Here is a 14,249-nt window from a genome sequence, read left to right as displayed (position 1 = left end):
CACACTTACTTTCTTTGCTTCCGGAGGCATTGGGTCCTAGATAACTGTAGTGAAGCCATGTTATGTAGCAGTTTTCTCCTAACTGAAGAATACTTTCCACGAGAGAGAGGGAAACTCATAAAACTGGGAGAGGCATGTTTGGGAAAGCTGAAACAATGCCCTCTCTCCAGTGTTACCAGTGTTACAGAAGAAAGGAATAAATGTAGAGGTGGGATAATGACCAGATGAACTATGGGGAGGGGATCTCTGGGAATTATTGAGTTGGCTTCAGGTTGTGCAGAGAGCTCCAGGGATGCCACTGTTATAAAATAGAATGGGACTGGGACTTTTGGTAATATACCTGCTTTTGAGATTTCCCTCACCCATACTTGTTAGTGACCTCAATAAAAACACATTGATTCACCATGTTGGACTTTGATGTGTCTGGTGCATGTCAAATGTTATACACAATAAATCTTGAGTCATTCACAGAAAATATATATGCATATATATGTATATATAATGTACACATATGGTATATTGTACTGATTCTTCTACAACAAAGTTATTCACATTTTTACTATATGTATGAATAGGTTCTTAAATATTTTTTACTTAAATTAAAAACAATCTTATTTTATGTATGAATCTCAGTTCCCTCTCCCTTCTATCCTCCCATACCTCCACCCATCCCATTCCTCATCCACTCCCCAGGGAGAGTGAAGCCTTCCATGAGGGATTATTAAAATCTGTCAAGATATTTGGGGCAGGGCCTAGGCTCTCCCCGTGTATCTAGGCTAAGAGAGTATCCCTCCATGGGAAATGGACTCCCTAAGTCTGTTTGTGCTCTAGGGGTACATTCTTGTTCCACTGACAGAGGCCCCATAGACTGCCCAGTGCTCCTAACTGACACCTATGTTCAGGGGGCCTGGTTTGGTTCTATGTTGGTACCCCAGCTATCCATGAGTTCCCATTGCTCAGGTCAGGCGTTTCTGTGGGTTTCCCCAGCATGGTGTTGACCTCTTTGTTCGTCACTCCTCCCTCCCTTAAACTGGATTCCAGGAGTTTGGATCAGTGCTTGGCTGTGGATTTCTGCTTCTGCTTCCATCAGCTACTGAATAAAGAATCTAGGATAGCATTTCAGGTAGTCATAAATCTCATTATAGGGGAAGGACATTTAAGGCAGACTCTCCACTATTGTTTAGGTTCCTAGTTGGGGTCATCGTTGTGAGTCTCTGTACTATTCCCAGAGTTGTGCCAGATTTCTCTTTAAACCTAAAATGACGCCATCTGTTGATGTGTCTTTTCTTGCTCTCTTAATGCCACTTCCCCTTAAATCTTCCTGATACTTCATGTTCTCCTCCCACTCCACTTCTCCCCTCCTCTTTCTCCTACCTCAGCCCCATACTCCCCATTTGTTCAGGGGCTCTTATCCCTTTCTGCTTCATTAGGGGACCGTGTATGTCTCTCTTACAGTTCTCCTTGTTTCCTAGCTTCTCTGGAGGTATGGTTTGTAGGCTGGTAATCCTTTTTACTATGTCTCAAATTCATATATGAGTGAGTACATACCATGTTTGTCTTTCTGTGACTGAGTTACCTCACTTAGGATGGTTTCTTCCAGTTCCATTCATTTGCCTGCAAATTTCAAGATTCCATTGGTTTTTTTTTCAAAGAGTAGTACTCCATTGTGTAAATGTACCACATTTTCTGTATCCATTCTTCAGCTGAGGGGCATCTAGGTTGTTTCTAGGTTCTGGCTATTACAAATAATGCTGCTATGAATAGAGCTGAACAGACATCCTTGTTGTATGAATGTGCATCCTTTGGGTATATGCCTAAGAGTGGAATTGCTGAATCTTGAGATAGACTGGTTCCCATACTGATTTCCAAAGTGGTTGTAATGGTTGCACTCCCACCAGCATTGGAGAAGTGTTTCCCTTTCTCCACAACCTCTCCAGTATAAACTGTGGTTGGTTTTTTTGATTTTAGCCATTCTGACAGGAGTAAGATGATATCTCAGAGTTGTTTTGATTTTCATTTTCCTGATGGGTAAGGAATTTGAGCACTTTCTTAAATGTCTCAACCGTTTTAGATCCTTCTATTGAGAAATCTGTTTAGTTCTGTACTCCAATTTTTAGTAGAATTATTTGCTGTTTTTGGTGACTACCTTCTTGAGTTCTTTATAAATTTTAGAGATCAGCCCTCTGTCAGATGTCGGGTTGGTAAAGATCTTTTCCCATTCTGTGAGCTGCTGTTTTGTCTTGTTAACTGTGTCCTTTGCCTTATAGAAGCTTCTCAGTTTTATGAGGTCAATCTCAGTGTCTGTGCTACTGGCGTTTTGGTCAGGAGCAGTCTCCTGTGCCAATTCATTCAAGGATACCTCCCACTTTCTCTTCTAAGAGGTCCAGTGTGACTGGATTTATGTTGAGGTCTTTGATCCATTTGGACTTAAGTTTTTTGCATGGTGATAGGTATGGATCTATCTGCAATCTTCTACATATCCACATCCAGTTATGCCAGCACCATTTGTTGAAAATGCTTTCTTTTTTCCATTGTATAGTTTTAGCTTCTTTGTCAAATATAAGATTTCCATTGGTGTATGGCTTAATATCGGGATCTTCAATTCCATTGATCGACCTGTCTATTTTTGTGCCAATACCAAGCTATTTTCATTACTATATCTCTATAGTAGAGCTTGACGTCAGGGATGGTGATGCTTCCTGAAGTTCCTTTATCGTACAGGGTTGTTTTGGCTATCCTGGATCTTTTGTTTTTCCATATAATGTTGAGAAGTGTTCTTTCAAGGTCTGTGAATAATTGTGCTGGAATTTTCATAGAGATTACCTTGAATCTATAGATTGCTTTTTGGTAAGATTGCCATTTTTACTATGTTGATCCTACCTATCCAAGAACATGGGAGAACCTTCCATTTTCTGGTAACCTCTATAATTTCTTTTTTTAATGACTCAAAGTTCTTGTCATACAGGTCTTTCACCTGTTTGATTAGACTTCCCACAAGATATTTTATATTGTTTGTAGCTATAATAAAGGATGTTTCTCTGATTTTGTTCTCAGCCCCTTTATTGTCTATATACAGTAGGTTACTATTTTTTTTGTTAATCTTGTATCCTGCCACTTTGCTGAAGTGTTTATCAGCTTTAGGTAGTCCCTGGTGGAATTCTTCAGGTCACTTACATAGACTGTCATATCACCTGAAAATATTGAAAGTTTTAGTTCTTCCTTTCCAATTTGTAACCCCTTGATCTCCTTTTGTTGTCGTATTGCTCTAGCAAAAACTTCAAGTATAATATTGAAGAGAGTGGACTGCCTTGCCTTGTTCCTGATGTTAGAGGAATTGCCTTGAGTTCCTCTCCATTTACTTTGATATTGGCTGTCAGTTTGTTATATATTGCTTTTATTATGTTTTGGTATGTCCCTATTATCCCCGATCTCTTCAAGACCTGTATCATGAAAGGGTGTTGGACTATATCAAAGGCTTATTCAGCATCTAGTGATATGATCATATAGTTTTTATTTTTCAGATTGTTTATATGGTGGATTACATTGATGGATTTTCATATGTTGAACCATCCCTGCATCCCTAGGATGAAGTCTAGTTGATCACGGTGTATGATTTTTCTGATGTATTCTTGGATTCCATTTGCCAGTATTTTATTGAGTATTTTTGCATCAATGCTCATGAGCGATATTGGTCTGTAGTTCTCTTTCTTAGTTCTGTCTTTGTGTGACTTTGGAATCAAGGTTATTGAGGCCTTATAAAAAGAGTTTGGCAATAACTCTTCTGCTTCTATTAAGTGGAATACTTTGAGGAGAATTGGTATTAGTTCTTCTTTGAATTTCTGGTAGAATTCTGCACTGAAACCATCTGGCCCTAGACTGTTTTTGGTTGTAAGACTTTAATGACTATTTCTACTTCATTAGGGATTATAGAACTATTTAAATTGCTTATGTGTTCTTGATTTAATTTTGGTAAGTGATATCTGTCCAGAAAAATGTCCATTTCTTTTAAATTTTCCAATTTTGTGGAGTACAGGTTTTCAAAGTATGACCTGAAGATTCTCTGGATTTCCCTAGTGTCTGTTGTTATATCCCCCTTTTCATTGCTGATTTTGTTAATCTGCATGTTCTCTCTCTGCCTTTTGGTTAGGTTGGATAAAAGTTGGTCTATTTTGTTGGCTTTCTCAAGGAACCAATTCCTTGTTTCATTGATTCTTTGTATTGTTTTCTTTGTTTCTACTTTATTGATTTCAGCTCTCAATTTGATTATTTCCTGGCATCTACTCCTCCCGGGGGAGTTTGCTTCTTTTTGTTTTAGAGCTTTCAGGTATTCTGTTAAGTCTCTAGTGAGGCTATTTTCCAGTTTCTTTATGTGGGCACTTAGTGCTATGAACTTTCCTCTTAGAACTTCTTTCAGAGTGTCCCAACGGTTTGGGTATGTTGTGCCTTCATTTTCATTATATTCTAGGAAGTTTTTGATTTGTTTCTTTATTTCTTCCTTTACCCAGGAGTGATGCAGTTGAACATTGTTCAATTTCCATGAGTGTGTGGGGTTTCTACAATTTGTGTTGTTTTTTAATTCTAATTTTAAGCCATGGTGGTCCAATAAGATACAGGGGCTTATGCCAATTTTTTTGTGCCTGATGAGGTTTGCTCTGTTGCCAAGTATATGGTCGATTTTAGAGAAGGTCCCATGTGGTGCTAAAAACAATGTATATTCTTTTGTGTTTGGATGGAATGTTCTATAGATGTTGGTTAAACCTGATAGTGTTATAACTTTGTTAGTTCCTTTGTTAAGTTTCTGTCTGGGAGTCCTGTCCAGTGGTGAGGGTGGGGTGTTGAAGTCTCCACTATAAGTTTGTGTGGTTTCATATGTAATTTGAGTTTTAGTAATGTTTCTTTAACAAATGTGGGTGCCTTTGTATTTGGAGTGTAGATGTTCAGAATTGATACTTCATCTTGATGAATTTTTTCTGTGGTGAATATGAAATGACCTTTTTCATCTCTTTCTTTGAATTTTAATTTGCTAGATGTTAGGATAACTACACCTGCTTGTTTCTCAGGGCCATTTGATTGGAAAATCTTTTCCTAACACTTAACTCTGAGGTAAAGTCTCTTTGAAGGTGATGTGCATTTCTTGTATGCAACAGAAGGGTGGATTCTGTCTTCGTATCCATTCTCTTAGCCTGTGTCTTTTTATAGGTGCGTTAAGATCATTGGTATTGAGGGATATTAATGTCCATTGATTGTTGATTCTTGTTTGTTTTGGATTCATTTTTTGTTGGTATTATATGTGAGTTTTCTCCCTATTTCTGGCTTTTGATAAAGTGAGATTATCTGTTGCCTATGTTTTTGTGGGTGTAGTTAACTTCCTTGGGTTGTAGTTTTCCTTCCAGAACTTTCTGTAGGGCTGGATTTATGCATATGTATTGTGTAAATCTGGTTTTCTCATGGAATAGCTTGTTTTCTCCATCTATAGTGATTGAGAGTTTTGCTGGGTATAGTATTGTGGGGCTGGAATCTGTGATCTCTTAATGTTTGTAGAACATTTAACTGGGACATTCTGGTTTTCAGAGTGTCCATGGAGAAGCCAGGTTCTGATAGGTCTGCCATTATATGTTACTTGGCCCTTTTCCTTCGCTGCTCTTAATAATCTTTCTTTATTCTGTATGTTTGATGTTTTGATTATTATGTGGTGAAGGGCCTCTTTTTATTGTTTGTTTGTTTTTGGTCCAGTCTATTTGGTGTTTGGTAAGCTCCTTGTATTTTCATAGGCATGTCCTTCTTTATGTTTTCTTCTATGATTTTGTTGAATATATTTTCTGTACCTTTGAACTGTGCTTCTCTTCACATTCCTTTTTATTTTTAAATTTAAATTAGAAACAAGGTTGCTTCACATGTCAATTCCAGGTCCCTCTCCATTTCTGTCCCCTCCTCCCACCAACCCCTCCAAAATCCCCTCATTTCCCCCAGGGAGGGTGAGGCCCTCTATGGGGGCGTCCATAGTCTGTCATTTCATCCAGGGCAGGGCCTAGAAACTCCCCTGAGAGTCCAGGGTGAGAGTGCATCTCTCATTGTTGTATGGGTGTCCAAAGTCCATTTGTATACACGGGATAAATACTGATCTACTACCCAAGGCTCAATAGATTACCTAGGCCTCCTCACTGACACCCACATTCAGGGGGTCTTGATCAGTCCCATACTGGATTCCCAGCCATCAGTCTGGGATTCAAGAGCTAACCCTTGTCAGGTCAGCTATTTCTGGGGGGTTAAACTAGCCCAGTGTTAACCCCTTTGTTCATCAGTCCTCCATCTCTGTCACTGGATTCCTTGAGTTCAGCTCAGTGTTTAGCTGGGGGAGTCTGCCTCTGCTTCCATCAGCCACTGAATAAAGGTTCTGTTTCCCAGACTCTCTGGCCATGGGATTGTAGGCTGGCACTCCCCAGATCTATGTCTAAAATCCAAATATGAGAGATTACATGCCATGTTTCTCTTTTTGGGACTGGGTTGCCTTGCTCAGTATGGTTTCTTCTAGTTCCATCCTTGCCTGCAAATTTCAGGATTCTGTTGCTTTTTTTTTCTGCAGAATAGTACTCCATTGTGTAAATGTACCACATTTTCTCTATCCACTCTTTAGTCGAGAGGCATCTAGGTTTTTTCCAATTTCTGGCTATTACAAATAATTCTGCTATGAACATAGTGAAACAGACATCCTTGTTGTATGAATGGGCATCTTTTGGATGTATGCCTAAGAGTGCAGTTGCTAGGTCTTGTGGTAGGTTTATTCCCATTTTTCTGAGGAATCTCCATACTGATTTCCAAAGTGGCTGAACCAGTTGGCACTCCCACCAGCAATGGAGGAGTATTCCCCTTTCACCACCTCTTCTCCAGCATAAATTGTCGTTGGTGTTTTCGGATTTTAGCCATTCTGACAGGAGTAAGATGGTATCTCAGAGTTGTTTTGATTTGCATTTCCTGGATGGCTAAGGATGTTGAGCACTTTCTCAAGTGCCTCTCAGCCATTTTAGACTCCTCTACTGAGAATTCTCCATTTAGTTCTGTAGCCCACTTTTTAATTGGATCCTTTGGTGTTTTAGAGACTTGCTTCCTGAGTTCTTTGTAAATTTTGGAGATCAGTCCTCTGTCAGATGTGGGGTTAGTGAATATCTTTTCCCATTCTATGGGCTGCCTTTTTGCCTTGCTGACTGTGTCCTTTGCCTTACAGATGCTTCTCAGTTTCAGGAGGTCCCATTTATTAATTGTTGATTTCACTGTCTGTGCTACTGGTGTTGTGTTCAGGAAGCTGTCTCCTGTACCAATTAGTTCAAGGGTACCACCCACTTTCTCTTCTAAGAGGTTCAGCGTGGCTGGATTTATGTTGAGATCTTTGATCCATTTGTACTTAAGTTTTGTGCATGGTGATAGACATGGATTGATCTGCATCCTTCTACATGCCAGCATCCAGATATGCCAGCACCATTTGTTAAAGATGCTTTCTTTTTTCCATTGTATATTTTTAGCTTCTTTGTTGATGATCAGATGTTCATACATGTATGGGTTAATATCAGGATGTTCAGTTTGATTCTATTGGTCTTCCTGTCTATTTTTGTCTTCATCTTCTTCTATACCTACTATTCTTAGGCTTGGTCTTTTCACAGTGTCCCATATTTCTCGGATATTTTGTGTTATGGATTTTTTGTATTTAAGATCATCTTTGGTCGCTCTCTCAGCCTGGACTCTTGCGGGGAGGGCCTAGGCAGACTCTGGAGATCCCTCATGGAGTATCTTACCTTCCCTGGGGAACAGAGTGGGGATTGGGTGGGGGAATGGGGGGGCCTGGCGGGGGCACAACAGCGGGGGAGGGAGAGTGAGCTGGGTTTGACATGTGAAGCAAGTTTGTTTCTAACTTATATTTTTAAAAAAGATTATCTTTGGTGGATGAATTGATGAATGTATTTCCTCTAGTTTATCTTCAGTGCCTGAGATTTGTCCTCCATGTCTTGTATTCGGTTGGTTATGCTTGCATAACTGATCTTTTACCCACCTCTTTTATTTCCATATTTTGTTTTTTTTATTGTCTTTATTTCAGTTTATATGTCTTGAATGTTTGAATTGGTTCCTCAATCTGTTTGATTATTTTTTTTGGCTTTCCTTGCTTTCTTTAAGACATTTGTTGATTTCTTGCAATTTTTGGTTCGTTTTTCTTCCATTTCTTTAAGGACTTTTCTTATATACTCTTTGATGGCCTCTATCATTTTCATGAAGTTGTTTTTAAGGCCATTCTCTTCTGTTTCATCTGTGTTTGGAGGTTCAGGTCTTGCTGGTGTAGAGTCCCTAGACTCTGGTGGTGTCATATAACTCTTTCTATTGTTGGATGTGTTCTTATACTGTTGTCTTCCCATCTCTTCATCCATTGGGTGTAGCTGGTGTCTCTCCCTCTCCTTGTGAATATGGGTTCAGGGTTCTACCCACTCCTCTTTCTCAGTCTACCAGAGGGTGGAGGGGTCAAGATCTGAATGGCTGCTGATGATATTGGGTGCTTTTTACTGCCTCCAGGTCCTTCTGGGGCATTTGGTGGCAAGAAGGGTCTGGTGGCAGAAGGTCAGGGGCCTATGAATAGATTCTTATATTGTGATTTTTCTTAACTTCTTCAGGGAGGTCTCATCTTCATTTATGTTTATATTATGACTTGTATACTTGCTTATTAACACAATCATTTGTATTCATCATTTAATTCATCTGTATACAAAGCAACAAAATATTCATATATGATTACATATCTGATTACATTATAATGTAAGGATTAAGACCTCATTGATAGTGGTCCAGAGATTTGCAGTTTGTAATGTATGTAATATGCTTTTCTCAATTTTGGGAGCATAGCAGTTAAAGAAGGGCTTTGTAATTAATTGGCATGGTAGACTTTCCAGAAAAATTAGAAATGTGTACATTCATCTGTTCAGAAGTCCTTGCAAGCAGAACCCTGCTGTAAAGTTAAAGTAGTCATTAGAGATATAACCACCTATCCAAGTTAAAAAAAACCTACTGATATCAGTACTGGAAGGCAATCGTGTTTAGCTAGTGTCTTACCTCCACTACTTCCTACTGTAACATCAGCTACTCTTCTGTCAAATTTCATATTTGCTAACGAATTTGTGTCTGCTTTGGTTAATAAGTCCAGTAAAGGCAAGATATCTGTTGCATTTGTCATTCTTGGTGTGCTGTCAAAATGTGAAAGTATGAAGAAACTCAGTAGATAAATGCCACTATTGTGTTGTAGTTATTGACCATTATTTGCATATGAAAACTCAGGTATCCTACAGTAAGATTTTCTATGCTCAGATTATCAGAATTTTTAGCAATTGCTCCCAGATATACTTCATATCTGTGTAATCCAGAATAAGGGATGAGTTGCACCCTTCCTGCCCAGCATATTTGGTAGTTAGTGCAGCAGGATGTTATCATGCCTCTAAACTTTATTCCATATGCTGGGAAAGCTACACATACTTTATTAGGGAGGGTGAGGGTGGAACAACTCCAAGATTTAGATTCCTAAACTGTTTTCAATTAGGAAATGACTTCTGTGTTTCTCCCACTCAGGTGCTTTTGATTAGCAAGAAGCACAAACGTTCAGTCACAAGGATATGGAATTCCACGGTCAGAGCCTACAAAGCCTAATCAAGTTCTTGGCTCATTTTTATTTCTATACATTCCTTGACACACACAACTGCTTCCTGAGCCTTTTTATCCTAGCCTTGCATACTCCTGCCAGACTCCACAAGGCTAATGAAAGAACATCCAAACTTGTTTTGAGTTTTACACTTGGGCCATGGCCCCTAGGATAGGGATCTTCTGCTGAACAGCTGTGTGACCTTACAGAGCCTTGGCCTTGCTCTCACTCGAGTCACACTTAGAGATAGATGTGGATATTTTCTAACATTGACAAGCAGATGTGGATCACTTCTACATGCTTAGATGAGAAGGCTTAATATGTGCAAGCATAAATATGTATGTATTTACACATAAATAATATGTATGTGTGTGCATAAGTGTGTGTGCATGGGTATGTGTATGTACACATGTGATCATGAGTGCAGTCTCTAGTTGATCCTGATACTGGACACCACACTTATACTCTAGGGTTGGATGAGAGGCTTTGAGAAAATCGTAAAGGGTCCTCTTGTTTCATTTCCCTGATTTTTTTTTTGTCCTCTTCTACACAGATATTTTCTGTCGAGTTTGACTATCTGCTAAAGATCCGAGGGTTCTTTGATCCGAGGGGTGTTGTCCAGGCTTACAGTCTCCTGGCAGCCCATCTTCTATCACACTGCTTTCAGTTTGACTCTATGCTTAAGCCTGTTAGTGCTTACAGTGTTTGCTTTCACCGATATCCTCAGCTAAATTCCAGGCCAAACCTGCTCCTCCCCGTGCAGACTTTCATTGTATTGTATTACTCTCCTTCATAGCACCATTCCCAGGTACCACTTTGCATAGAACTCTGTGACTTGTGTCAGACGTATCTAGACATACTCACAGGCCAAAAACCATGTCCCCTTTACTCTGCCCCATACTTCTGCTGTGCAGGACACATAAAATTAGTGCCAACTTTGTTGAGTTCAGTAATTGACCATGAAAAATGACCTCATGACCACTCCCTATCAGTACATATTTTCTACCCCTGTCCCATCTTTCTACAGAGTTGCTTTCTTAATGGAAGATTTTAATGATCAAGCTTTTATCAATCAGGCATGTTGAGAGTAATTATTTAGGAGCAATTTGTGAATACATTTAATAATCTGTGCCTAAATCATTTGTAACTCACAAACTGACCTCAGATATGCGCTTGATCCAGCAAGCTCTCACAGGACATAGCATATTCTCTTAGTTTCAGTTTATTATTTAATGCATCCCAGTTAATGAAAGGTGCTATGCCCTTTCCTCTTTATTCACTGTCTTAAATAGTGAATAGGTGATGTTTCTTAATAGTCCCCATTTCAATTGTTTTACATTTCCCTGGTAACATAATCTTGATTACAACATTCATGGTCAATTTGAAAATAAACAGGTCCAGGAGAGCTAAAATCCTAGAAGATTTTAAACAAATATTTTGATTTTGTTTACACATGTGTCACCAGCTGTTTTGAGGAATACACTGGGGAAGAAAAGAAATTAGAGAAGAAGAATCCCATATTGTAAACACCTGGATTTAAACGCTCAACAAAAAGCAAGAAAGTAAACACAGCAATATTAAATTCAATCATGTGGAAGGAATCTGCTCCCCAGTGAATTTAAGACAGATTAATTTCACATAGAAGAGACTGAAAACAGGTGGCAGGCCAGGAGAGTGGGAAGATGGGAAGGAAAGGCTCAGAGATGTGGGCATGGCTCTGTCTCAACAAACTGAATGACAGCGAATTGCCTGGAAGCCTAGAACCCAAATACACAGACATTTTCTCCTGACTACCATTTAGAAAGATGCTCATTTTCCTACCCCTTCTCTGTTTACAGTAACAGGAATCAAATATGATGGAGAACATTGTGCTAAGTGTCAAAAATAAACCGAGTCCTTTCCTGCAGGGATCTACACCTCAGAGTGGGTTCAGTTATCTTTGAATACTTATACAATATTCCTTCTGTGTGTATATAAATGTGCATGGTGTGTGTGTGTGTGTGTGTGTGTGTGTTTGTGTGTGTTTGCATATGTGTGGTATATTTTGGAGTGTGTCAAAGGTCATGGGTTGATGTAAGATATTTTTCTTGATCACTCTCCAACTTACATACTAAAGAAGTGTCTCTCACTTGTCTCCAGTACTCACTGATTCAGATAGTTTAGCTAGTTAGCTTATTGTGGCAATCACCTTCCTCTAGGTTCTGAGTACTTTGATGACGTATGAGCCTTCATACCTGGCCAGCATTGATGTGGGTGCTGGTCGTCATAATTGAATAATGAGTATTTTATTGTGAACTATTTCCCCAGCCCATTTATTTTTGTTTTGGAGATGGGATTACTCCTAGGCTATATCCTAGGCTGTCCTTGAACCTGCCTCCAACTGAACCTACCTCTACATCTGGACTTACAGTTCCTGCCACCATTTATGGTTCATTTAGGGCTGTGGATGAAACCCACTATTTTGTGTATACAAAGTAAGCATTCGACCAACTGAGTTATTACATATCCCTTAACCTTAATTGTGTAATATCTAATATTCACTCTACAAGACAGTTTCCTGTTAGGGAGAGGGATCAAAAGGGAAAGTAATAGATTCTTATAGGATTTGGTAAAGCCTTCATAGAAAAAAAAAGACAATGTGATTGAGTCTTGGAATATTTATATTAATTTAGTTTCTGTTTTATTGCTGTTAAGAGACACCATGATCAAGGCAACTTGTAGAAGAAAACATTTAATTGGGACCTTGCTTACAGCTTCAGAAGGTTAGTCCATCATCATCATCATGACAGGGACGGTGGCAACATGCAGGCAGGCATGGTATTGGAAAAATAGCTGAGAACTTTGCATCCTGATTCACAGACATCAGGCTGAGAGACACTGGGCTTAATGTGGGCTTTTCACATTCTGCCCATAGTAACTTATCTCCCTCAAGACTACACCTTCTAATCCTTTCCAGAAAACATTTGAACCATATGGGGGCTGTTCTCATTAAAAGCACCACACATACATTTTTATTCAGAGAAGGAACCATGATAGAAATAAAGAGGGTTGTCTATGACTACCCCTGTGTCTGGAAATGAAGGTAGGGTTGACTTCTACGTAATCTTCTTATTCCAGCCCCATACCTACAAAAGGACACTAGACTGGCATTTTCTCCTCTCCTCATTTGTACACCTTATTGTCTTATGGGACTCCCAAATTCAACTTGAAACATAAAATGGTTAAGAATTTTGGGACTTTTACATTAGAGCATTAAACTAGTAAATGAAAAATCTTTTCCAGAGCTGGACTCAGTAGATTTCACAGATCTCATGCTTGTGACATCATCCTCACACTTATAACTCCCAATACCAAGTAATGATATATGATCAAAAAATAAAACAAAACTAACAAACTAAACATCCATTGGATTTCCTCTACACATTCCCCTAGTTTAATAATTAAAATTGGGACTCAGCGAATTGGACATTGAGAGAGTGGAAAGTAGGCTGCAGTGAAACAAAGCTGCTGAAACAGATAGGGTCTGTGTCATGCAAGAAGACTAGACTCCATTGCTTCTTTACAGGTGAAGAGGCGTCCTTGAGCCATGAGCAAATTCAGTCTGGTGCTGATGTGATGGATGAACTTGATGCCGGAAATGCAGAAGTAGGGAAATCAAGTTGAACCATTACTCAATGGAGGGTATTTTTTCTCCTTTTCTGGCAATAAATATGGTTGGTAACAAGCCATACCCATTCTGTGATTTAGTTCAAGGAGACACAATCCACCTCCCATACTACAATCAAAATTCCTTGGGGGTAGGAAGGGTTAGTGGTGCCTTTTAGATAATTGATGCTGTCTGTAGGCTTCCTGCTTTCTGAAGTTCTCACCGTTGCTGTAGTGCTCATATTCAAGTATTAACTACTCTTAATTAAACCAAATTGTTTCTTTTCAAAAAGTTGTGTTTATCTGATGTCATTGTGTATTACATGAGATGAACAGTGTTTATCTATGAACCTGAATGTTCTTAACATGATGCTGACTTCACTGAAAGTTTGCATAAACAAGCCATTGTATTGGATGATAATGGAATTACCTATTAATCAATGTGTTACTTTGGTCAGGTAATTAGCTTCATTATACTTTGATTTAGATGCAAGAGGTGATATTATATCAATAATGCTTAAGGTTGGCTATACTAACATATACAATTGCAAATTCAAGAAATGCTAGAGCTTCTCAAATTAATAGCATGAAGTTGCTGTATGTAACATCACCTGAGAATATGACTTGGGTATCTGAACTAACCCAAACTTTCTTGACTTGCATCTTAAACCCAAATCATGTTAGTTTCTGTAGCTCTTCAATTTCCAGAACATTATGAAAATGTAATCAGACATGGGAGTTTTTTAGCTGGCTTGTTTCACACAGCACAGTATCTTGACATCCTTGGGAGCCATCCTCCTGTATCAGCAGTCCTTTCCTTTACACTCCTGAGTACAGTGAGCAGCACACTACAGCACTTTTGGATCACAGGGAGTGACAGTAAATGTCAGTGTACAGTTTCCTTGACACAGTTTTCTTGGGTACCTGTTAGTTGTCT

The 14,249-nt window shown here is 39.0% G+C and overlaps 1 long non-coding RNA gene across 1 annotated transcript; it reads left to right on the top strand.

Annotated features, from left to right (window-relative positions):
• The first annotated feature begins 12,391 nt into the window (after nt 1–12,391).
• On the top strand, nt 12,392–13,604 carry LOC121142776. Its single transcript, XR_005879872.1, has 2 exons — nt 12,392–12,429; nt 13,233–13,604. It is a non-coding gene; the product is annotated as an uncharacterized LOC121142776 (long non-coding RNA).
• The last annotated feature ends 645 nt before the right edge of the window (nt 13,605–14,249 follow it).

The sequence above is a fragment of the Mesocricetus auratus genome, unplaced genomic scaffold (genome assembly GCF_017639785.1).
Source record: "Mesocricetus auratus isolate SY011 unplaced genomic scaffold, BCM_Maur_2.0 Super-Scaffold_100010, whole genome shotgun sequence".
Taxonomy (NCBI): domain Eukaryota; kingdom Metazoa; phylum Chordata; class Mammalia; order Rodentia; family Cricetidae; genus Mesocricetus; species Mesocricetus auratus.
This window is presented reverse-complemented; position numbering and strand designations above follow the sequence as displayed.